The following is a 26,901-nucleotide window of genomic DNA, read 5'->3' as shown; positions in this document are numbered from 1 at the left end:
CCTTTCCTTGTCTGTGCTCAGAATCAAGAGAAAGAGACAAAGTTCAGGACTTCCCTGAACCGCAGGGATGTGCTCACCTTTTTCAAGTTCAAGACTCAAATCTTTTTGCCATTTCCACTTAGCATGCTACACAGAATTTCCCTAAACATCAAGAGAACCAAAATCAAAGGAGGGAAATGACAAGCAGCACTTGCTCTAGGGTGGGGGTCCTGGTTCCAGAAAGAGATTTCTCCCAGTTTCCTCTAGTGGGGGAGAAGGGAGGTCATGCAGTGAACGTGTATGTTTTGGTAGGGCCATAACCCTTTTTCCATCATCTAAGAACACTCAGTTTATCTTTTCAGGAACTACTCTTCCTTAATTAATATGGTCTTAGAGGGAGGGGGCTGTCAATCATATCTCCGAAGAGCCAATGAGGGTAATCCACCCCCCTAGCCAGAGGAATTGGTCTGGGATGAACACATGACTGAGCTTGGGTCAATGACAGTCTTCCCAGAAAAGTACATGTTGAGAGAAGCTCTATTGCTCCAAGCATCACAAACTGTAAGAACCAACTAACTTTAGTCATTAGTTACTGTCTACAGAAGAAACAAATTGTCTAAAGAATGAAGTCAAAATTTGAGAAGAAAACGAAGAGATGGAAGAGAAGAAAGTAGAGGCAAAGAGAAATAGAAATATTGAGCCCCTAAGGCCAGCTCAACCCCTGGACTTCCCAGTCTAGTGAGCCAATAAATGTCTTTTTGTACACAAGCTAGTTTGAGTTCGGTTTTCCATTACCTGTCACCTGAATTGGCAATGCACATACATGGAAACCCAGAATTCTGAGTGGATCTTCACTCAGGACACCAAGGTGGCACAGCTCCTCTGCATTGTTTGCTTATAGCTACTGTCACAAACTGGCTTCTTCACCGTCAATTGTCCACTTCTTCTCTCTTCATGGCTTCTATAGTCCTGTGGTTCATGTTCCCTGATAACCAGCCCCCATATCTCATCCCATGGCTTGTCTGATCTCTACGGACCTAATGATCTTTCAACTTCTGCTCCCACTGCTCAGTATCTTATCCTCCAAAAGTTCCCACCTATAAGTTCCTTAGAGGATCTGATAGGTCAAGATAATTTTGTGTGTGTGCTGGGCCATAGCATAGACCAATACATGGCTACCCTGAAATCTCCTTGAAGGCACCTAATAAGTATTTCATATTTGGCAAAATTGTATGTACACACACACACACACACACATATATATACACACACACACACGAGCAGGGGAGAGGGGCAGAGAGAGAGAGTCCCAAGCAGGCTCCACACTCAGCATGGAACCCGATGTGGGGCTCAATCTCATGATCCTGGGATCACAACCTGAGTTGAAATCAAGAGTCAGACGCTCAACTGACTGGCCACCCAGACATCCTGTGAAATTTTAAATAGTAGTGTAATTTTTAATTTTTCATTTCCACATGTTAATTGCTAGTATATAGAAATACAATTGATGTTTATATGTTGATCTTGTATCCTGCAACATTGTTGAACTCACTTATTAGTCCTAAGAGTTTTTTTTTTTAAACTATACCACTTTCTTACACCATACACAAAAATAAACTCAAAATGGATGAAAGACCTAAATGTGAGACAGGAAACCATCAAAACCCTAGAGGAGAAAGCAGGCAACAACCTCTTTGACCTCAGCCGCAGCAATTTCTTACTCGACACATCTCCAAAGCCAAGGGAATTAAAAGCAAAAAGAAACTATTGGGACCTCATCAAGATGAAAAATCTTCTGCACTGCAAAGGAAACAACCAACAAAACTAAAAGGCAACTGATGGAATAGGAAAAGATATTTCAAATGACATATTGGATAAAGGGTTACTATCCAAAATTGATAAAGAACTTACTAAACCCAACACCTGAAAAACAAATAATCCAGTGAAGAAATGGGCAGAAGACATGAATAGACACTTTTCCAAAGAAGACATACAGATGGTCAACAGACACATGAAATGATGCTCAACGTCATTCATCATTAGGAAAATACAAATCAAAGCCACACTGAGATACCACCTCACACCAGTCAGAGTGGCTTAAATTAACAATTCAGGAAACAACAGATGCTGGAGAGGATGTGGAGAAACGGGAACTGTCTTGCACTGTAGGTGGGAATGCAAATTGGTGCAGCCACTCTGGAAAACAGTGTGGAGGTTCCTCACAAAATTAAAAATAGAACTACCCTACGACCCAGCAATAGCACTACTAGGAATTCCCCCAAGGGATACAGAAGTGCTGATGCATAGGGGCACATGTACCCCAATGTTTACAGCAGCACTTTCAACAACAGCCAAATTATGGAAAGAGCCTAAATGTCCATCAACTGATGAACGGATAAAGAAGATGTGAGTTATATATACAATGGAATACTACTTGGCAATGAGAAAGAATGAAATCATGCCATTACCAGCAATGTGGATGAAACTGGAAGGTATTATGCTGAGTGAAATAAGTCAGTCAGAAGACAGATATCATATGTTTTCACTCATATGTGGATCTTGAGAAACTTAACAGAAAACCATGGGGGAAGGGAGGTGGAAAAAATAGATACAAACAGAGAGGGAGGGAGGCAAACCATAAGAGACTCTTAAATACAGAGAACAAACTGAAGGTGGACAGGAGGGTGGGGGAGGGGGAAAACGGGTGATGGGCATTGAGGAGGGCACTTGTTGGAATAAGCACTGGGTGTTGTATATAAGCCATTTTGACAATAAATTATATTTTTAAAAATTAAAATAATAAAAATGCACTAATAATAAATAAATAAATAAATACATAAATAAATACATAAATAAATTCCCTGAGGTTTTCTACATAGAAAATCATGCCATCTGCAAATGAGGACAGCTCTGTTTCATAAGGCCAAAATTAATAGAACCGAAAAAATAAATATACAAATCCATAATTATAGTTAGAGACATCAACCCCCCTCTGTTAGTAATTGATGGATCCTGCAGGCAGGAAATCAGTAGGGCTATAGATGACCTGAACAGCACTATCAATCAATTTGATCTAATAGACATGTTTAAAATACTCCATGCAGTACCTAGTGCAGACTTGGCTTATGATCCTAAGAAGCATCTGAAGTGTGTAGCAGCTGCAAAGCATTGGATACTAGATAAACTAAACAAAGTGCTCCTGGTCCATACGCCAATACTCACAAGCTGAGAGAATGTCTTTCCCCCATCCTTTTTCTAAGGAACAGACTTAAGTATGCTCTAACAGGAGGTGAAGTAAAGGCAATCTGCACGCAGTGGTCCATTGAGATTAATAGCAAGGTCTGCTATTAATGTTGATGGATGTCATCAGCACTGACAAGACCAGAGAGAATTTCTGTGTGATCTATGACACTAAGGATTGCTTTGCTGTCCATCATATTATACCTGAGGAGGCCACATACAAGTTGTGCAAAGTGAGAAAGATCTTTGTAGGCACAAAAGGAATCCCTCATCTGGTGACTCACGATGCTCACACCATCTGCTACTCTGATTAAGGTGAATGACACCATTCAGATCAATTTGGAGACTGTATGGTGAGAAGTGCTAATTTGGGGAAAATTGGCGTGATCACCAACAGAATCAGACATCCTGGCTCTTTTTGATGTGGTTCGTGTGAAAGATGCCAAAGGCAACAGCTTTCCCACTCAGCGCTCCAACATTTTTGTTATCGACAAAGGCAAAAACAAAACAAAAACAAACAAAAACAAAAACAAAAAAACATGGATTTCTCTTCCCTGAGGAAAAGGTATCTACCTCACTATTGCTGAAGAGACTGGCTGCCAAACAGAGTAGTAGGTAAAATAATCTGTAGGTAAGGTGATTGGAAATGTCTTTTACTTAATTAAAGATAATATGGCATGAAAATAAAATACTCCATCCAGGGCACCTAGGTGGCTCAATCGGTTAAGCATCAGACTCTTGATTTCTGCTCAGGTCATGATCTCATGGTTCATGGGATCAAGCCCCGCATCGGGCTCTGTGCTGATGGTGCAGATGCTGCTTGGGATTCTCTCCCTCTCTCTCTCTCTGCCTCTCCCCGGTGCGCTCTCTCTCTCTCTCGCCCTCTCCCTCTCTCTCTCTCAAAATAAATACATAAACTTAAAAAAAATACTCCATCCAAACAACCACAGAATACACAAACTTCTCAAGCTCACATGGAACATTCACCAATATAAACCACATTGTGGACCATAAAATACACCTTGTGATTTTAAAGAAGAAATCATATAAAGTATGTTCCCATACCACAGTGGAATTAAATTAGAAATCAGAAACAGAAAGGTAGTTAAAAAACTGCCAAATATTTGGAGATTAAACAGCATGCTTATAAACAACACATGGGTCAAAGGAGGAGGCTAAAATAAATCTAAAAATAATTTTAACTAAATGAAAATGAAAATACATTTATCAAAGTCTGTAGGATGCAGCAAAAACAATGCTTAGAGGGAATTTTATAGCATTGAATGCATACATTAGAAAAGAAGAAAGATCTAAAATCAATCACCTAAGCTTCTATGTTAGGAAAATAGAAAAAAAGAGCAATTTAAGCCTAAAGGAATGAGAAAGAGAAGAAATAATAAAAATTGAAGCAGAAATCAATGAAATTGAAAACAGGAAAACAAGTGAAAAAAAAAATCAATGAAACCCAAAGCTAATTCCTAGAAAAGATCAATAAAATTGATAAAACTTTAGCCAGGATAACCAAGAAAAAAAGAGAAAAGGCACAAATTACTAAGCTCAGAAATGAAAGAATATCCATCATTATTAATCCCATGGACTCTAGGATATTGAACACCAAAAACAACTTTATGCCCATACATATGATAACTTAGATGAAATAGATCAATTCTTGAAAGATACAAACTACCAAATTCATGCAAGAAGAAATATATATGAGGACGCCTGTATAAAAGAAATTGAATCAATAATTATAAATCTTCCAAAACAGAAAGCATGAGGCCCAGATGACTTAACCGGTGAACTGTACCAAACATTTGAGGAAAAATGATTACAATACTCCACAGTCTCTTCCAGAAACTAGAAGCAGAGGGAATACTTCTGACTCATTCTACAAGGCCAGAATTACACTAATACCAAAGCCAGACAAAGACATGACAATAAAGGAAAACTACAGGTCAGTATCTCTCATGAAAATAGATGCAAAAATCCACAAAACTATTAGCAAATCAAATCAAACAATATATAAAAATAATTATATACCATGACCAAGCAAGATTTATTCCAGGTATGCAAGGCTGGTTCAACACTCCAACTCAATTAATGTAAGCCACCACATCAGCAAACTGAAGAAGAAAAATCATATGACCATATAAATTGATGCAGAAAACACATTCAACAAAATCCAGTAGCCGTTCATGATTTTTAAAAAGAAACTCTAAGAAAACTAGGAATAAAGAGTTGGTTTCAATTGTCCATTTTTCCTTTAGGTTTTGAGCTAAATCTTGACTTCTTGCATCACTAGTTATTCTTTTACTAAGTGCCAAATACTGTTTGTAAAAAATTTAAAAGATACCATGATATTGTGAAGCTGCAGTTAATGATATATTACACTGTAGTTTTGTTTCGAGCAGATAACTAGCCTAGGAATAAATTAGATTAATCCAATTAGGGATTCAGATGACTTTAAACTGACGTTCTGTCCTTTTTAGGGCTAATATAGTTCTGGCTAATGCTTATTCTTAGAATGTAAGATTCCTTCAGGATCCCAGCTCAAAACCTGGGGTGGGGGGTGGGAAGGAGTTACCAAGTCTCTTCTTTAGTGGGTCCTGGACTCTAAGTTTGTCCCCCGACACCCTGAATCTGCACAACTTCTCATCCTGTTGGCTGTGGCTTTTTAGAATTGGCACTTTCCCCTTGAAAGAAAAAAAGCCAAATTCCAGGCACTGCTCCCTGGGCTTCCCTTCTCTTCCAGACCTTGGCCCTATAAATTCTTTCTGCCTTGGTAGCTTTGTGATGTTCTCAGGCAGGGTATCTTAATGCTTTTCTAGCTTCTCTAATTGTTCTCAGTTGGAGGATTTGAAAGCAACATTCTCTTTCTACATTTTAGAATACACTGATATTTTCTTTACGGCCCAATATATGTTCCACTCTTGTGAGTATGGAGGGGTACTGACAACCTGAATTTTATGATTACACAGTATAGAATATGATATATATCAACCAGATATTGTGATAGATTATAATATTGTTCCCAACTTTCTGCTGCTGTCCATATAAAAAGACTACACAATCCCTGCCCACTAGCATGTGATTTGTGGTGCCATCCTGTGAATGGAATATACTTCCCCATCATCTCAGTGACATTAGGCTTGGCCATATGACTTACTTTGGTCAGGGAAATAGGATTGGAAGTGGTCTGAGGCCACAAGGACCTGAAGGAAGCAGTCTGAGGCCACAAGGACCAGAAACTTTAAGAGCCATCACTGGCTGCGCCATTGTTCTTTTCCCTCTGGCGCAATGCCGACACATCCTGGAGAGGGGCTTCTCCTTCACTGGATTTCAGATGGAGCAGAACCAGAGCCTACGCCAACCAACATGTAATGTGATCAAGAAATAAATGCTTGCTGTTGCAAACCACTGGTCCTTGGAGGTTGTTTCTTACCACAGCATAACCTAGCAAAAGATGATAAATATAGATAGATTTTATCATATTGTTTAGATCTTCTATATATTTGTTTATCTTTTGTCTATTTGTTCTGCTATGTGCCAAGAGAGATAAATTTCTTGACTCCAAATGTGTTTCTATTTCTTGTTGCATTTTCTATCCTTTTTCTGCATGAATTTTGACACTTTATTATAATTTGGTTCAAATGAAGGTGTCAACTTAAAAAAGCATATATCCATTACAGTTAGTAAAATGGTGTTAATGCTAATTCAGCTGTAGCTATGAGGAAGACACCCTGGGCTCTGACTCCTAGCAAGGTAAATTCTCAGAGTTCTGTTGTGCAACTAGGAGAATTTATCAAGACTTGCCCCTAGCCAGAGGCAAAATACCTTTCAAGATCAGTGAACTCTACTGGTTTTTGAGACACCTATAGTAACTAACTGGATTTTCCAAGTGTTCTGAGACTGAGATGGGAATACCGTATAAGTAGAAGGCTCCCATCGCTGTACAGCTATCTCCCAGAGAGGGATGAATCTGCTAGCTTCCAGTCCAACCACTTGAGGGTTTAGGTAGAGTGAGCTACTGCCCCACCTTACTCCCACTGTGAACCTCAAATTTCAGGATGAAGTGACAATACAGATACATGGGCTCTGCAACTCTAAGGGAAAAAATAGTGGGTTTTGGTGATGTACTGCCTCCCCTTAATAACTGGTAATGTTATTGTTAGTATAATAATTATTATATGACATCCCTGCCCATTCTATGTGGCTCAGAGGGGCTAAAATTCCCACTCTGCTTGAGCCCCAGGGGTGGTGCTACATGGCTATGCCCCTAACCTCCAGAGGCACAGAGGCATAGACAGTTTGTTCACACTCTCTTCTTCTCCTTCTCTTCTCTTTTTTTGTCTCTCTCTGTTCCCCTCCTCTTCCTTCTCCCCTCCTCCTCCACTTTTCTTCTTCTTCTTCTTTAGTCTCTCTCTCTCTCTCTCTCTCTCTCTCTCTCTTTCTCTCTCTCCTCTCATTGCTGGGGGTAGAGGTGCACCAATCTCATGAAGCAGCTGGGGAATGAGTCAGGCTATTCCAGACACCACTGCCTAGCACAAGGCCCATTTACCCTCAGGTTCCTCTGTGCCAATCTGGCATAGTTACACCTGGCAACTGAAGAGTGTGGCCAGTTGCCCAGGACAGTGATCCAGGCCCATGACGTGCCTCTCATGTGTGTTTTTCTATTTTTTTCTGGAAATGGGTTAGGCATGTGGTACCATTCATTACAGTCCAGGTTCCTTTTGTGTTACAAGATGCTCTGATTAAGTACTTAGGATTATGATGACAAAAGCCTCTCTTTCCTTGGATCCTCCAACGTTCTCACCAGGCACTTGAAAGTGTCGACACAGTGCCTAGACACTGCATGAGCCCTTAGGAAGGAAGTGTTCTTCATTTCTTTCTGTTTCCAGATGGGGACATAGAAGTTTACATCACTGGTTAGAAGAGAAGAAAGGCCTCAGAGTTTTTGATTCCAAGGCTAGTGCTCCTGGCCCTACACCAAGCTAAGTTTCAATGAGCAATGCCAAGCCATAATGAATAGTGCTGAGGTAAGAGCATGGGCCTGCCAGTCGGGAGGCCTGATGTACGAGTTTTCCTGGGCTGCCATAACAAAATTCCATAGACTGGACAACTTAAACAACAAACATCTATTTTCTCATATTCTGGAGGCTAGAAGTCTGATCTCAAAGTCACATAGTCTTCTCTCTGTACATATCTGTGTCCTAATGTCCTTGTGTTATAAAGACACCAGTCATATTGGATTAGGGCCCACCCTAACAGCCTAATTTTATCTTAATTAGTTCTTTAAAGACCTTGTCTCCAAATACAGTCACATTTTGAGGTATTGGGGGTCAGAACATCAACATATGATTTTGAGAGGATTCAACTCCGTCTGCTTCCACCCTGTCACTCCTAGCTTTCAACTTTGGGCCAGTCCCAGACTTCAAATTTGCACCCTATGAAAACAGAATTGGGCCAGATCTCTGAGGCTCTGTTCACTCCTGATATCTTCAGTGTCATAATCCCTCTCATCAGAGATCTATGGCTGGGCAAGTTTCCAAGGCACCCAAACAGACTGGAGCAGGGGCTGACTCTGTAGAGAAGAGCTGCACCCAGAGGTACTAGGGACCCTGCATCGGGGCCCAGAAATTCGACAGCATCAGGACAGAACAGAGAGAATGGGCCAGGAAGATGGGGGGAGTACCCACTTGATATGACTCCACACCTCTGTTGAGTCCAGAACAAGGGAAGTAAATCCAGTGGTCAGGAGCCCATGCTTTAGGGTTAGACATCTGCATTGGAAAGTCCACCTAGCGACATAAGTGGAGGACCTTGAACAGGCTACTCAATCTCTCTGGGTATCTTCCATAAAAATGAAGCTAAGAATAACACATAATTCACAGGTTTGGTGTGAGGAATAAATGAGATAATTTTTATAAAGTTCTTAGCCGAGTGTGTGGCTTATAGTAAGTCCTTGGCGATAGCTAAGTTGGTGCTGCTGTGGTACACCACCCAAATCGCCCTTCAGAACTAAAGTGCTTGTTTTCTAGCTGCTGGGAATGCTGCTTCTCAAGTGTCAACTTCCTTGACTGCTCCATCAAGTTATCAGCTTTTGCAGGAATTGCCCACAGGTACCTAGAGCAACGTAGCCCCAGGTCACAGCCCCTCTGAGGGGCAGCCTCATCCAGTGACTGGTAGATGTTAGGGAGGGGAATAATGACAGTCTCTCCTCCACCATTCAGAAAGATAACTCCAAAGTTCCCCACCAGGTTGGGTGTGTCCTTGTCATGACTTCACCACAGCGCAACTTGTTTCTCTGCTTCCTGCCCTTCCCTTGTCCAAGTATTGATCCTGAGAGAACATTTCCATGGTACAATGGAGGGAATCGCTCTGTGATCTCATTCTTTTCAACTCTACCTTCACTCACCCCATTCCAGGCCCATGGGCCTCCTTGCTGTTCTTCACACACACCAAGCTGCCTTCTCCTTACAGTGTTTGCACATGCTGTCCTCCCTGCCTGGGACACACTCCTCAGCCAAATGGCACACACCTTCAGTGCCCAATTTCTGCACCATCTCCACTATCTGGCACCTGCTGGCCTTTTTTTATGCTTTATTTTTATCCATAGCACGTACTGATATACTATGCAATACAATCCTTTATCTTCTGTATTGTCACTATCCCCCAACCAGAATGTCATCTCTGTGAGGGCAGGAAATTTTGTCTGTTTTTATCTGGCTTGTCTGTTTACCCAGCACCTTAGTCAGTGCCTGGCATGTAGTGGATACTCAATAAATATTTATTGAATGAATAAATGGATGAATGACTAACCTATATGGGAATGGGAAGTGCCACCTAAGCTGAATGTGAAAGTGAATCATGACCATGGGGGTTATTATTCTGAAGAACCTCTAGGAAACAGTGCACAGGAGTTTGACTTGTGAGTTTTCCACCTTGGACTTTTGGGTACTTTAAGGTTATAGGTTTTTTCCATGTAATTTATTTTACAGACCCTCAAAAGTCAATCAGAAACAAACTTTTTTTTTTATTTTACAAGTGTGAGCATGTGAGGAATGTGGTGCAGGCAGAGGGCCCTGCAGCCTGGTTCATTGGCTCGCACACATATGTAAAACCCATTCATTAAACAGGTTTTACAGTAAACAGAAGTCTTTGCTTTTAACTCCTTTTTGAGGTAGCCCATTTCAAAGTGGGCAAGCCCTTCGTGCGATGGATAGAATTCAAGCCTAGAGTCCTTTGTGAGTGGCCCACACATGAGAAACGTTTGAGAAAGACAGTGAATGTATTTTCAATAAAATCTCTGCAGTGGCCTGGGAGATAAGATGGTATGTTCTGGTTAATACATGTGTCTGCCAAACAGAATTGATGTGAATCCCCAGACCTCCATGATCTTGTTCCAGAGGACTGGTGCATATCAAGTATGCAGAATATCAACATTCCACCAAACAGAACTGTCTTTTCCTTTTATCATTCAGGAGCCACTTGAGACACTCGCAAGCCTCACAGCCACTTTGAAGCTTCTTAATGCTCAGTGATCATGCGAGTTTGAGATATGTAGGTATCACTGGCCTCTAGTTGGGAACATGTTCAGTGGTTTTTATAGTGAACTTATCAAATGAAAGTCAGTTCCTTGAGAACTTGTTTTCCACGTATCTTCTAATGTAGCAGTTCTCAGGGCATAAATGGTTTGGAGGAAGCCCCCTTGAAAGGAGGAAAGTCTCTGAATTATCGGGGGAACTTTTTCAATGTGAGTACTCTCACTCACCATTCAGCACAGAGATTCGGACCCTCCCACGGTTGATAACAAAGCAGGTACACTTATATCTGCATCACCAACAAGAGCACTGCTCAAGCACAAACCTTGGGCTCCACTCCCCACCCTCCACCTAATGAGAGTCCAGCAATGGGTAAGCGGGAGGTTGCGATCAGCCTGCCTGCTCTACCTATTTGCAGTACGATCTTAGACAATGAACTTAACATGTTTGAACCTTAGTTTCCTTTTTTGAAAAATGGGGCTAATCATCCCTGCACTGTCTCTGCATATTTTCTACATGCAGGTGGCCACAAAGCCACCTGCAAACAGTCTCGTCTCTGCGTGTGTCTGTGTGGGTATGCACATGCACACAACAAATGGAGTCACACAAATGGCATTTATGTGTGACCAATTTCAATAAATATTCCAAAGGGCCTGCTGCCCTTCTCAGATAAAGACTACCCTTTGATATATTCCAATAATGTTTCTGTATATTTATTGAGTTCTACTCTGACCTCCAGATCATTTTCAGTTTTGCGTGTCTGACCTGCTAGGAATGGCCATTCTGAACTACAATTCAAGTTAGATTTTTCAGGGTGCTTCTCATCTTCCTACATTGTTGCTCAAGGCTAGAAAGTGTGCATATCCTTAGAAACTGAGCTCAAATGCATACAATCACTCATCTATTTAATAATTCATTTTTTTATTTTGCAAATATATGCTGAGGGCCTACTAAGCACCAAGCATTCTGCTAGGCTGCAGGATACAAGTATAGTTTCTACCTTTATGGAGTTTATAGTCTAAAGTGGAAACAAAACTGAACAAAGAAATAGTCAAATACTGTGACAATTTCATGAATGGAGTGTCATGACAGACAATGGAAGAAAAGGATAATCTACTGACATAGGATAATAACAGGTAGTGTCTCTACGGAGGGAACATTTTAGCCAAATCCAGAAGTATGAGGAGCCAGATATGAGGGAATAGAGAGAGGGCATTTCAGGAAGAGGAAAGAATAAGTACAAAGGCCCTGAGGCAGGAAGATGTGATGGGGGAAAAAAAGACAACCTCCTAGTGACCAAGAGGTTGGGCTGGCTCCCCTGGCTTCCACAGGCAACAGGATTCCCCATTTTCTTTCCTGGCTCAAGATGGTAAGGGGCTTCTTGCCCACCCTTGCTTCTCTGTACTGAGATACCAGCTCTGGGCTGGAAGTGGCTTCCTCACTAGGCTGGAAAAAGCAAATGGAGGAGAAATGGGTGTCACCAGTGAAGCTATGTTTGAGGAAGTGCCATCTCACAAACCCCAGAACCTCCATGGTCATTGCTAGAAGACTTTGGGGTAGGAGAGAACAACGCAGGCCCATTACATTCACCCTGATAATTTGCCTACCATGGAAGTCCCTCGCTTGTCACCATTGCCAACACATGCCCTTTTCCTCACCCCAGGACACAACTGAGACCATGTTAGGTATCTAAAGATTCACTTGAGTGCTACAGGGTAATAAAACTTAAAGAAACACAAAAAGTAACATGTAACCAGAAGTGACTTTACCAGTTTAGCATATGGTCTACCAAGGTGTCTCCCTTTCTAATAGCATCTACCTCCCTGTACACAGACTGTTTTTATCTCTTGCCACCAAAGAGGAGTAGAATCATAGACTCTTTGTCCAAACAGGGACTCTTTAAAAACTGAAAGAGCACTACTAATATTTAGGCTGGAGGAGTATGTAGAAATTGCCTTGGCTAACCAGGACATATGGTTACCCTCGGAAGAGCAATATGAGGCAGAGAGAGGCAGAAGCCCTTCCCAGGCTTCCAAAGGCCTGCTGTTTTGCAGATATTTCCTATTCTTTTCGTAGGCATATGATAGAATTGAATTTCCCTGATCCCTTGATATTAGGTGCAACCAAGTGACCTGCTCCAGCTGATGGTTTATGAACACAAGGGTGGTGTTTCACTTCTGAGCAGAAACAGAAAAAACAGTATATAATAGGCCATGTTTCCTTTTTTTCTATTTCAGTGTTACTGGAATCATGAGGTCAGAGCCTCCCTCAGCCTGAGCTCTGAGAATGATATGGAGCTAACCATCAACTGAGCTGCAATCGGCATAAGTGACTAAGTGAGAAATAAATCTTTGTTGCGATTTTTCTCTGAGATTTTGCAGTTGTTTCTTACTGCAGCATCACCCAATCCAACTGACTGATTCTACTCCCAGGTGTCAGTTCCAGGTCCCCATGATGGAGCACCTCTGTGCACAGATCCACTCTTCCCCTAGACCCTTGCACTAGCCTGTCTTCTGGGTTGCCCTGAAGCTACATTCCCCAAATGATGACAGTGGCCTTCTCAACTAGCTGTCCCAAGCCCAAATGAGAGCCCAGAGAAGAGCCATACTAAAGGATGGAGTCACGAGTTTGTAAAGGTATGGTCTTAGCAGTGAAATGAAGGAAAAAAAATGATTGTTATGTGATTGAATTGTGTTCCAAAAAAATTCATATGAATTCCCAACCAGCAGACTCCAGAATGTGACTTTATTTGGAAATAAGGTTAATGCGGATGTCATTAGTTAAGATGAGGTCATTAGGGTGGGCCCTAACTCAGTGTGACTGGTGTCCTTATAAAAAGGGGAAATTTGGACACAGTGGCACGCACACAGGAAGAACACCATGTGACAATGAAGGCAGACATCAGAGCGATGATTGTACAAGCAAAGGAATTGCAAAGATTTCCAGCAAACCACCAGAAGCTAGGGGAGAGACGTGGAACAGATTCTCCCTTACAGCCCTCAGAAGGAATTATCCCTGCCAGAATATTGACCTCAGATTTTAACCATCAGAACATTAGGACAATAAATTTCACTTGTTTAAGCCACCCACCTTGTGGTAATTTCTTACAGAAGTCTCAGGAAACTAATATAATACAAAACAATGGTGGATCTAGCAGCAGAGCTAGCAGGCAGATTTTATAATCCTTCCTGCAAGTCTCAGAGCATCTTCAATGTCCCTTGACACAGATATAGACCCAGACACGGGGACAAATAGAGACACAGATACGGGTATAGATAGACAAACAGATACAGGTATATATAGGGACACAGATACAGGAGAGAGAGAGGTACAGATAGACACCCAGCTATAGGAACAGATAGAGACACACATGCAGGTACAAATACAGACACAGACAAAGGTACTTGTATACAGGTAGATACAGGTACAGATGGAGACACAGATAGGAGTGGATATGGAGATAGAGACAAAGATACAGGTACAGATAGAGATACAGATACAATGTAGAGAGACACAGGTACAGATAAAGATAGAAACACAGATCACAATGGAGACCAGTTAAGATACATACAGATAAACATAGACACTGAGGAACAGGTAGAGATACATAACCAGATACAGGTATGAAGAAAGAGAGCCCTAGAAAGAATTACATATAGAGACACAGATTCAGGAACAGGTAGACATCTGTACATAGGTCCAGATAGAGACACAGATAAAGATTCAAATAGAGACCGGATACATATATTCATATGTATGATTAGAGACCCTGATACAAATATACACAGAGAACTAGAAATAGGTAAAAATACAGTAACACAGACACTGACAGATACAGATAGAGATACAGATATACAGAAAGGCAAAAATACAGATACAGGTAGAGATAGACACAAGGACAGATCTAGATCGAGATACATTTCCAGATAGAGATATAGATTCAGATATAGTCACATGTAAATACAGATAGAGATAGTGACCCAGATACAGGGATAAGTAGAGACAAAAAATGTACAGAATGAGATCAGATACCAGTACAGATAAATGCATAGAAACGGATTCGGGTTGAGATATAGGTAGAGGTATAGAGAGAGTCAAGATTCAAGTACATACAGACCCAAAAATATAGGAACAAATAGAATAGTACAGGGATAGATAGAGACACAGATACAGGTACAGACAGAGCCAGTAACAGGTACAGATGTAGACACACATAGAGGTACAGAGACCCAGATAGGGGCACAGACAGAGAAAAAGTATAGATACAAAAGCCCAGATGTAGGTAGAGATAAAGATCCAGAAAGCATTATGGATAGAGACACAGATGAGGGTACAGTACAGGGAAAGGTACAAATTTGCAGATAGAGGCACAAATACAAGGACAGATGAAGATACTGGTACAGGCTGATAGAGATGACAGACAGATGGAGATGCAGATACAGAAACAAGAGACCTCAATACAGGAAAAGAGAGATACAGATACAGGTACAGATGGAGACACAGATTTGGGAAAAGATAGATATTGACCCAGGTACCTAGGAAGACACAGATACTGGTTCTTATAGAAATGCAGATAAGTGAACAGATAGACAACCAGATACAGGTACAAATAGGTACCCATTTACAGATACAATTAGGGACACAGATACTAGTATAGATAGAGACCCACCTACAGATACAGATGGAGACCCACACACCTACTGAAAACCAGATACTGATACTTGTAGAGATACTAAAACTGGTACAGATAGACACAGTGACTGATACTCATATAGATAGAGAAACAAGTGCACATGGAGACATACTGAAGTATGGAGAGAAGCACAGATACAGGCATAGACAGAGACATAGTTACACACATACAATTACAGATACAGATGTGAATACAAATACAGACACAAATACAAGTACAAATAGACAGTCACTGATATAAATGGAAAGACATAGGTACTTATGGGCACAGATAGAGGTAGTTAAAAAGATAGACACAGATACAATTAGACACACATATACAGATACAGGTACAGGTAGAAACCCTGCTACAGGTATGACCAGAGAGGTAGATACAGGTATGATATAGAAACAGATACACATACAGAGACATAGATACAGGTACATACATAGACACAGATTATTTGGGTGCAGATAGAAACTCAGATACAGGTACGGGCAGAGACATAGATTGATGAATAGAGAGAGACCAAGTACCAGTTAAAGATACAGTTTGAAGCACAGATAAAGACAAGGATAAGTCTGTCAAATAGATTCAGTTTCACATAGGGACACAAATCCATGTACAAACACAAATACAGGTACAGATAAAGACATAGCTTCATGTATACAGACAGATCCAGACACGGGTACAGATAGCGACACAGATACAGGTGCAGGTAGAAACAAAGACAGTAGTACAAGTGGAGAGACTTATTTACCATTACAGATAGAGACCAAGATACAATTACTTATAGGAGAAAGATACTGATACAAATAAAGACACAGGTATTGTTACAGAAATCGATACAGATGCAAAGTTACATTACAAATAGAGACAAATACCAGTACAGATAGGGACACAGATACTGTTGGATATAGAGACACAGAAACACTGATACTTGTCCAGTGGAGAGCCAAATGAAAGTACACATATGCAGGTATTTATAAGGACCCAGATACAGGTACAGATTGAAACAGGGATACAGGTACCTCTCTCTGTACAGATACAAGTACAGATAGAAACACGGATCCAGATATGTTAATGACATAGATACAAGTACATATATAGTTCACACAGAAGTAAGGATAAACCCAAATACAGGTATTGATGAAAACAAAGATAATAAGTACAGATAGAGACTCAGATACAGTGACAAAGACACAATACAATTAAAGATGGAGACCCAATTATAGGTACAGATGGACACACAGACATAGGTGCAGATAGAGAAAGAATACAGGTACACACTGAGACATAGATATATGTACAATAAGAAACACTGATTCCTATACAGATACAGACCCAGATACAGTTACAAATAGAGAGACAGATACAGGTAAAGATGGAGACCAAGACACCAATACTTAGGAGACCCAAATACAGGTGTAGAGAGAAATCCATAGAGCGGCTCAGATATAGACAAAGATACTGTATACACACGTGGGTACAAATAGAAACACAGATTCAGATACAAATAGAGTCATATATACAGGTACATATAGAGATTCAGACACAGGTACAGATAGAGACACAGATACAGGTACTTATTAGATGTAGATACAAGTACCTTTTTTTTTCTTTAAGCACGAACCCAGTCCCCCACTCCCACAAATGATGCAGTCGAGTTTCCCACACTTGGGGACATCACAGGGGTCAGCACATCTGAAGTGCAATGAATAAGCCTCACCCTGGGAAAACCACCCTCATGATCACGGTATCTCCCCTGCCAGGTAAGTATTAGATACAAGTATCTTACAGATACAGATACAGGTACAGATAGAGATACAGACACTGATATTTATAAAGACATAGATATGTAAGATAGAAACAGAGATACAGGTACGGACTGAGACACAGAAAGAAATACAAGTAGAGACACATTTAGAAGTACTCATAGAGACCCAGATACTGATAGAGCTCAGATACAGGTACAAACAGACACACATGTACAGGTACAGATAAAGATACAGATACAGAGAGTGACATAGATGCAAACACAGACAGAGACAGACACAGCTACAGATATAATTCTTCCCCATCACTGACATCAAAACTCAAAGGCGGCTTTAATGGCAACTGGGAGATGTCAAGTGCTAACAGTTGCCAGTATCATCAAACAGCATTTATAAATGCCTTTTAGAATTCTTTGACAGCTATGTTTCCTCTAAAGAAGTTCTCACTGGTAATGAGAATTATAAGGACAATTGGCTTTCCCTTTTCACTTGGGCAGCCTGGCAATTCAGAGCGTATGAGACAACCCCTCCTGTCAACGGTAGCCCTGATATTCTGCATATTCATACATTTCTTTGCTTTGATTTGATTTTCTACTGTTGTTTGTGCTTTCTCTAGGCCTGCTTCTCTATTTCTATTGTATTAGATTGCACACATTTTTTAAGCTGTCTCAAATTTCTTTTCAAATGAAGCCAGGTGTCCATCAATGAAATGGAGGCAGCTATACAATACAGTGGTTGGAACAGACAGACCAGCGTCAAATTCCAGCTCTGCCACGTCCTCCGAGCTAAGACCCCACCCCTGTTCCCCCAGAGATGCTTCAGTTTGAAGGGAAAGGCAGCCATCTGGGTAGTGGACTCCGTGTGTGTGAGACTGCCGGCCTGGGCTGCCTCTCCCACACTTGCCCTTGATCCTTTGCCTGAGAAGGACTGAGGCCAACAGTACCTATGGGGAACAAAAGGCAATGATTAACAAGGCTCTGGGCAAGCCGACCCGAAGTATGAACCCAGCTCTGCAGCCAGCCACCCAACATAAAAGCCTCAGCTCTTGGCCTCAACCTCCTTTCGCCTTGCCCAGAACCTGTGTGAACTTGACCTGGGCCACAGGCCACAAGGCCAAATCCCAGGCTAATGCGGGTCTGGCTCCAGGTCCCAACTAGGCCCTTCTCCCTTCCCAGCTCAGTTTCCTCACCTAGTCAGCATTGTTCATATGTTTATAAAAAGGAGAAAAAGAGTTTCCTTTTGGTTTCTCCTTCGTACTACAGTAAGAAGTACATGTTCAATGTACGAAGATTTTAAAAATACAGATGACCTTCGGATGCCTGGTGGCTCAGTCCGTTAAGTATCTGACTCTTGATTTCGGCTCAGGTCATGATCTCATGGTTTGTGGGTTCTAGCCCTGCATTAGGCTCTGCGCTAACAGCACGGAGACTGCTTGGGATTCTCTGTATCTCTCTCTCTCTCTCTCTCTCTCTCTCTCTCTCTGATCCTCCCCTACTCTCTCTTTCTCTCTCTCTCAAAATAAATAAATAGACTTAAAAAAACAGAGATGGCCTTGTGATGAGTACTGGGTGTTGTATTTAAGTGAAGCACTGAATTCTACTCCTGAAACCAAATTGCACTGGATGTTAACTACAATTTAAATGAAACCACTCGAAAAAATACAGATGACCAAAAAGAAAACAGCGCCCAGTACTCACCCCCCAAACAGAGCCACAGTTAGTATTTTGCTGTGGGTACTTCCAGCCTTGATTCTACCAATGTATATTAGTTGAATCTTGGGAAATTGTTGTTTGGGATGGGCAAAAATGGTTGAATATCTGCTATTGCATACGGCTTATTCTAATAATACATTTAAATTTTTTTTTTAATTTGAGTATAGTTGACACACAATGTTACATTACTTACTGGTGTACAACACAGTGACTCAATACTTTATATGTTGTGCTACGCTCAGCACAAGTGTAGCTACCATCTGTCACCACACGACGCTGTTACAATACCATTGACTATGTTCTCTCTGCTGTGCCTTTTATTTTCGTGACTTATTCATTCCAAAACTGGAAGCCTCCAATCATTTATTTATATATAAGCACATATATGTTAATTTCTTTCAAAATAGGATTATATTATACGTATTTATTTATAACATTTCATTTCTTGAGATAGTGAACACAGTTCCATTTAATATGGTTAGAATCCATATCCGCATTGTAGAGAATGTCTCAGTATTTCAATGTATAGATATATGATAATTCCTTTAACCAGCTGCCTATTTTTTATTATTTACTATGTCAGCTACCTATGAGTACTAATGAATCACTGCAAACCTTGGTGCCTTAAAATAACAATGATGTGTTATTTCTCATGATTTTGCAGGTAGGCCTGCTCTCCTTCTGCTGGGCTCTCCTGGGCTCCCTCATGAAGCTGCAGACAATCAGGGAACCTCACTGAGCCTTAGTGTCCAAGGTCTTTATCGCAGGTCAGGCATGGAAACATGTAGTGCCCATGTAACTGGACTACTCAGACTCCAGCCCTCCAGAGGCCTCCAGCATGACCCAAAGCCCCAGGCCCACATAAATGCACTCAGGCAGGACGATCCAAAGGCTCACAGGTTGTGTCTCAGGAGCCAGTGGCAGGCTAGTCTTTTCTTTGGAACATGCAGCCTCTGAGCACCCCAAGCCTACAGGGTAAACCCTTTACTGCATGTGTCTCCCCTTCCAACCCTGGCGGGTGGCATAGTGGCCTAAGGATTCCAAGAGGATGGAAATGGAAACTGCAAGATTTCTTAAGGCCCAGCCTTGGAAATCACACAGTATCCTTTCTGATGCATTGCACTGGGAAGGCAAGTCACAAGTCCAGCCCAGGGTCAAATGGGTGGGAAAATTCACCCTACCGCTTGATGAAGGGAACAGCAATATTACATCGCAAAGGAGGATGGACACAGGGAGGTATAATTCATTGGGGGCGTCATTATAACAACATACCAAGCAAAATCTCTTCTAATTATTTGCCATTATAAGCAGAGCCATGATAGTCACCCTTATCTAATAATTTTCCATCGATAATGCACTTTCTTTTTCAACATTTATTGTGAAATATTCCATACATATAAAAAGTATAAAAATAATGTAAAAAGCACGTAGATGTTCTAAGTTTAAAGATTTGTAGACTTAAACCTGTGTAGACTTTTCCTTTGCAATTGTAGGTTTTCCATCTGTAGGACAGTGTCAAATTCCGACACTTAAATATATTTAATATGTGATTTGGGTATTTCTGGATTCTGTAGCAAAGGAATACAAATGGAAAATCTGTCAACTTTGTGAAATTTTTGACTTGGATAAGTAGTGAGAAGAGAAATTAGAAAAAATGTTTGTTACCTTAATATGGGCATGTTTTTGAATTGGCTATATTTTTTAAAGCACTGTGGAAGTTTGTTTTTAATAAAAAATCACAATCTGAATTATTCTAAACACACTTTTAAAAGAATATGATGGGATGCACTTACATTTTTGCATGTATGTCAATGGCTTTCTTAGGGTACCCCCCAGGACTATAGTATATGCCCTTTGCACAAATGTTATATGTGTTGCTGAATTTCCTGCCACACATGCTGTCCTAATTTACTCGCTCACCCTTCTTTTGCAGCCTCAATAAGTGAAAATAATTTTTTGTTTCATTTTGTATTTTTTATTACGTTGAAGTTTTTGTATATTTAATAATTATTTGCTTTCTTTATTTTTGTGGGCTTTTTGTTTGCATTTATTTTTCATTTTTATTTTTTTAACTGATGAACAGATTTTTTAATTTTTTTTAATTTTTTTAATTTAAATTCAAATTAGTTAACGTACAGCGTAGTCTTGGTTTCAGGAGTAGAACCCAGTGGCTTGTCTCTTAATATGACACCCAGTGCTCATCCCCACAAGTGCCTTCCTTAATGCCCATCACACATTTAGCCCATCCTCCCTCCCACCTCTCTTACAGCAGCCCTCAGTTTGTTCTCTATATTTAAGAGTCTCTTATGGTTTGCCTCCCTGTGTTTTTGTCTTATTTTTCCTTCCCTTCCCCCATTCATCTGTTGTGTTTCTTAAATTCCACATGAGTGAATCTATGATATTTGTCTTTCTCTGACTGACTTTTCTAAAAAATATTTATTTATTTATTTTTGAGAGAGAGAGAGAGAGAGAGAGAGAGGAAGAGAGAGAGAGAAACAGAGTGTGAGTAGAAGAGGTATATAGAGAGAGGGAGACAGAATCTGAAGCAGGCTCCAGGCTCTGAGCTGTCAGCACAGAGCCCGACGCCGGGCTCGAACTCATGAACCACGAGATCATAACCTGAGTCAAAGTCGGACACTTAACCAACTGAGCCACCCAGGCGCCACAACTCTGACTGACTTTTTTAATCATTTTGTAATTGTGGGGTTTGTCTTTTGCCTATCGCTATTGGTAACTCTTTTATGTTAAGGATATTAACTGGCTATCTGTCCATTTCGGACTTAAGAAATATGTCAAGATGCATGAGGAAGGTACGATGCAGTTGTTCTTGAGCCCATTTTATAGATGGGGAAAGTGAGGCTCAGAAAAGAGAATGCTCATAGTGACATAGTAAGTTCGTGCAGAAGCTAAGGGAGGAATCCAGGCTTCTGTCTCCCAGCCCAGATCACTTCCTCAGCACCACAGGCCTTTTTACAGCACTGACATTCTAGAAGGAGAGGTGACCTTCATGGGAGTCTGAACTGAAGCTTGGAGCTTAGCCCCAAAAGCCCCATCCTCGAAGGGGAACAGGAACAACATTACTGGGGGAGGGGGCCAGTCCCAGCAGACACTGGGCTTTCCACTCCCACTGGCCACAGTGAGACAGTGGGTTTAAGGAAACAAGTGGACTGGCTGAAGGTCAAAGCTTGTAAAACTGGAAAAGAAAAGACCTATTATTTCTTCCCTCCCCCGGCAACCCCACTGGGGCTAAGCATACTTTGCACCTGGTTTGCAGAGGTCAAAGGGTTCAGAGGAGAAATCCATTTATCTTTACTTTTCTCAAGTGACTGTGGTTAACCTGTCACCAGGCAGAAGACCTTGCTCTACCAGATCAGGGCACCTGCTACTGCGGGTCAAATCCAGCTTTCGGCGGCCGCACCCTGTTTATCCATCAACATGAAGCTCTGGCTTGTTCTTTGCTAAGCGACAGCCAGCGGGTGCTTGCCCTTCCCCCTCAAGACAGTCCTTGCTGCATGCTCCTTTGCTTGAGAAGAGTGCAAAGGGAAAAATGTTCTATTTTTTTCCATCATGTGCACAACAGGAAGGATCCTGCCCGGCCCACAGCTCCAGCACTAACATCTGTGAGACTTCAGATAGCTCCCCACCCTCTTGGGACCTCAGCTTCCCCCTGTGAATGATAAGGATTTGGACTTGATGCTCCCACAGGATCCTGCTAGGCCTCCCATCTGGGATCTCTCTGTTTATTATGCCAGGATGTTTGAGTACCCATTTCGGGTATAGCCAAGACCCCCTCTGTAGGAAAGTCCTCGGCGTCAAGAAGGCCTTCAATGGAACAGGCAGAGGACAGGTGCCGTAAGGTGATGTGAGAGGACCCAATAAGATTTCCAGGGTTTGGTGGCAGCAACAGAAACTGACCCAGATAAACCAAGAGCCCCAGAGTAGGGCCAGGGCCAGCTCCTCAGAACTAAGACTGACTTTCATGCTTCTCTGCTGGGAGAACCCTCCCTTCCATGGAGGTGGTAGAGATGCACGGGAAGGAAAAAGTACATGAAAAGATGTTCAATGTCATTAGCCATTACAACAATGCAAATCAAAACCACCGAGAGACCACTTACCGCCTACTAGGATGACAATAATCAAAAAGGTAGAGCGTAACAAGCGCTGGCAAAGGTGTGTTGAAATGAGAACACTCAAGCGTTGCTGATGGGGATGTAAAATGGTGCAGCCACTGTGGGAAACAGTTCTGTGGTTCTTCAGTAAGTTACACATAGAATTAGCATATGGCCCAGCAATTCCACTCCTAGGTCTAGACCCAAAGACAATTGAAAGCATATGTGCACAAAAACTTGTACACACATATGTGTAGTAACATTATTGATAATAGCCAAAAAGTGCAAACAGCCCAAATTTCCATCAATTGACGAGTGCATAAACATGATGTGGTGTACCTACACATTCGTAAAAAGGGATGGTGTGCTGATACACACTGAAAACATAAAAGACCACACACGACATGATTCAGTTCATACGAAATGTCCAGAAGATGCCTACAGAGAAACACAGAAAGTCAATTAGTACATGTGTTATATTTTACAATGAAACAACAAACCCGAAAAGAATAGCCTGGCTTGGGCAGGGCAAAAGATTTTGTTCTCATTAGAGTCTCACACCAGTCCTGTGAGAAAAGACTTGGAAAGGAAAAATAAAATAAATAAAGCTTAAATATACAACCTAAAAATTTATGGTAAAGAAAATTCCTGTGTGGTTACCATCGGACTCAAGAAACAGAAAATTGGAAGCACCCAGAAGATCTTGTAGGAGTTTGCTAGGGCTGTCATAACAAAGTACCACAGACTGGATGTCTTAAACAACAGAAATTTATTTATTTATTTATTTATTTATTTCCTCACAGTTCTAGAAGTTGATCTTAAGATCAAGGTTTCAGCAGGTTCAGTTTCTTCTGTGGCCTCTCTCCTTAGCTTGTAGACAGTCTTCTCCCTGGGGCCTCACATGATTTCCCCCCGCCCCCAGACCTCTTGGTGCATGTCTGTGTCCTAATCTCTTTTCATTATAAGGATACAAGCCATATTGAATTAGGGCCCATCCTAATGACTCATTTTAACTTAAAAACCCTAGCTCCAAATATGGTCACAATCTGAGGTACTAAGGGTGGTGATTTCAATATATGAATGGGTGGGGGGTAGCTCATAACACCCCTCATGGTAACAACCTTCTTCATCCCCCACCAGAGGTAAACACTATTTTGACTTTTATAGTATCGACTACTTGCTTTTCTTTATAATTGAGCCATCTGTGTGCATCTCTAAACAACAGAGTTTAGTTTTGCCTGTTTATGAATTTTGTATAAATTGAATCACACAGCTTCTTTCACTCAGACAATGCCTATGAGATTCATCCATGTTGCCGTGGATATCGCTGAAGTTCATTCGTTTCCACTGTATGAAGATATCACAAATCATTTATCCATTCTGCTATAGATGGACATTTGGCTTGTTTCCACTTTTGTGAATTGCAGGTGAATTGCGGTTGTTTCCGCTCTGTGCTCATTATAAACAGCCTGTTGTTGTTTGCAGTCCCTTTCTTGGCCCTCATGTGCCTGCCCTTGTGTAGAGAGCACATGTAATTTGCTAAGTGATGCTAAACCATGTTTCAAACTGGTGCTACTGACATAGACTCCCATGAGCAGCCCAGAAGTTCCACTTCCTCCACATCTTCCTCAATCCTTAGAATTGTCAGACTTGTTCATTTCAGCCAATCTCCTGAGTGTCTGATGGTAACTCATTGTGATTAAAAGTTTTGTGAAGTAATTGTTCCAACCTTTTGCCCATCTGTCTGACTTTTTCTTATTAATTTGTCAGCATACTTTATATATTCTGGATGCAAGCCCTTTGCATTTATATGTATTGCAAATATCTTCTCCCACTTGGTGGTTTGCCTTTTCGTGTCTTTTGATGATGATCTCTATTGCAATTTATTAGCCTTTTATGGTTAGTGGTTGTTATGTGTGTCTTGATTCCAAAGTATTTCCTTATTTTATGAAGACATTTTCCAATATTATGTTCTCAACATGTTACTGGTTTACCTTTTCACCTTAGGTCTGCAATCCACCCCGAATTGGTTTTTGTGTGTGGTGCCAGGCAGGGCTTTAATTTCATCTTTTCATATGGACCTCTCACTGTCCTAGCACTCTTACACATTTGTCCTAGCACACTGACACACTTGTCATAGATCAAGTGTCCATGTATGCTCTTGGTGGGGTCTGGACTGTGACACTTTGTCCTAAGCTCTCAGCTGTTTCTTCTAGTTCAGCCAACCCCAAACAACCCAGGGCAAAAGCAATTCCAAGTGTCAGACTCACCTCTCTTGATTCCCTACTCTCCCAGATCTTGGCTTGGTATTGTATTTCACTATCTAGTTAGCTCATTGATGCTTCTTTTAAATTTTCTCTTAATGTTTATTTATTTATTTTTTGAGAGAGAGCATGAGAGCAGGGGTGGGGCAGAGACACAGGGAGAGAGAGAAAGAATCCAGGCAGGCTCTGTGCTGCCAGCACAGAATCCTGGCACGGAGCTTGAACCCACAAACCACGTGAGCATGACCTGAACCTAAACCAAGAGTTGGATGCTTAACCAACTGAGCCACCCAGGCGCTCCAGCTCATTGATGCTTTTAAAGTGATATTTTAAAATATTCTGTCCACTTTTTGCCACGGGAGGTTTGGTTCAAATTACCTAGTCTTCAGTGATCAGACATCAAAGTCCAGAACACTTCCTTTTCCTTGATTAAAAAAAAAAAAACTTTTTTAGTAAGAGATAATGAACATACAATAAAGTGTATAAAGTCTTCTAACCTTAACTGTACCCCTAGATGCATTTGTATGTATGTATGCACCTGTATATCCATCATTCACATCAAGACCAAATGTTTGCAGCACCCCAAAAGATGTCCTCATGTCCCTTCCCAGTACCCCACTCCCAAGAATATCCACTATTACTATCCACTACTTTTGCCTATTTTGAGCTTCATATAAATGGAATCATTTGATATGTATTCTTTTTGTGTCTCAGTGTTTTCTTTCAACATTATGTCTGCAAGATTTACTCATGTCATTGCGTATACCTGCATTTCATTACCTTTCATTATCACATGATATTCTATTCTACTGGATGAATATACCACAGTTAATTTTCTCTTTCTTCTGTTGACGAGCATGTGTGTTGTTTCCAGTTTGGGGCTGTTATGAATAGTGCCATCATGAACATCTTGTTCATGGCGTGTGGGTCTGGAGCTATTTCTACTGGTACACACACGTAGGAGTGGAATTACTGCATTGTAGGGTATGCCCATGTTTTGGGTTATTTTACAATTAGTATCTTTCCCAGTTTTATTTAAATAGCATTGGCATACAGCACTGGGTAAGTATAAGGTGTGCAGTGTAGGGGCACCTGGGTGGTTCAGTTGGTTAGGCATCCAACTTTTGGTTTTGGCTCAGGTCATGATCTCACAGTTTCATGGGTTCGAGCCCTGTGCTAGGCTCTGCACTGGCAGTGCGGAGCTTGCTTGGGATTCTCTGTCACCCTCTCTCTCTGCCCCTCCCCTGCTCTCTCGCTCTCTTTCAAAAATAAATAAACATTAAAAAAGATAATAAACGTTAAAAAAAAAAAAGGTGTGCAGTATAGTGACTTGACCGACATATATTGTGAAATGAGTTTAGTTAACATCCATTATCTCACATAGATACCAAAACGGGGCGGGGGTGGGGGAGGGATGCTTCTTTCCTTGTGATGATAACTTTTAGGATCTACTCTCTTAACAACTTTCAAATATAGCAAATGCTTCGTTTTCATAAACACTACCAAGCAGCTTTTCACAATGAATCTACCAATTTATACTCTTACCAGCAATGTTGTCTGTCTTTTTTATTTTAGCCATTCTGGTGGGTGTGCACTGGTAACTGATTGT

General features: G+C 41.1%; 2 pseudogenes; one reads left to right on the top strand and one right to left on the bottom strand.

Annotated features, from left to right (window-relative positions):
- The first annotated feature begins 3,061 nt into the window (after positions 1–3,061).
- LOC102953752 lies at positions 3,062–3,838 on the top strand (annotated as a pseudogene).
- A 13,220-nt stretch (positions 3,839–17,058) lies between these two features.
- LOC122235634 lies at positions 17,059–17,212 on the bottom strand (annotated as a pseudogene).
- Positions 17,213–26,901: the final 9,689 nt, after the last annotated feature.

The sequence above is a fragment of the Panthera tigris genome, chromosome X, assembly GCF_018350195.1.
Source record: "Panthera tigris isolate Pti1 chromosome X, P.tigris_Pti1_mat1.1, whole genome shotgun sequence".
In the NCBI taxonomy this organism is placed as follows: Eukaryota; Metazoa; Chordata; class Mammalia; order Carnivora; family Felidae; genus Panthera; species Panthera tigris.
Note: the sequence above shows the minus strand (reverse complement) of the source record. Positions and strands in the feature narration are given on the sequence as shown.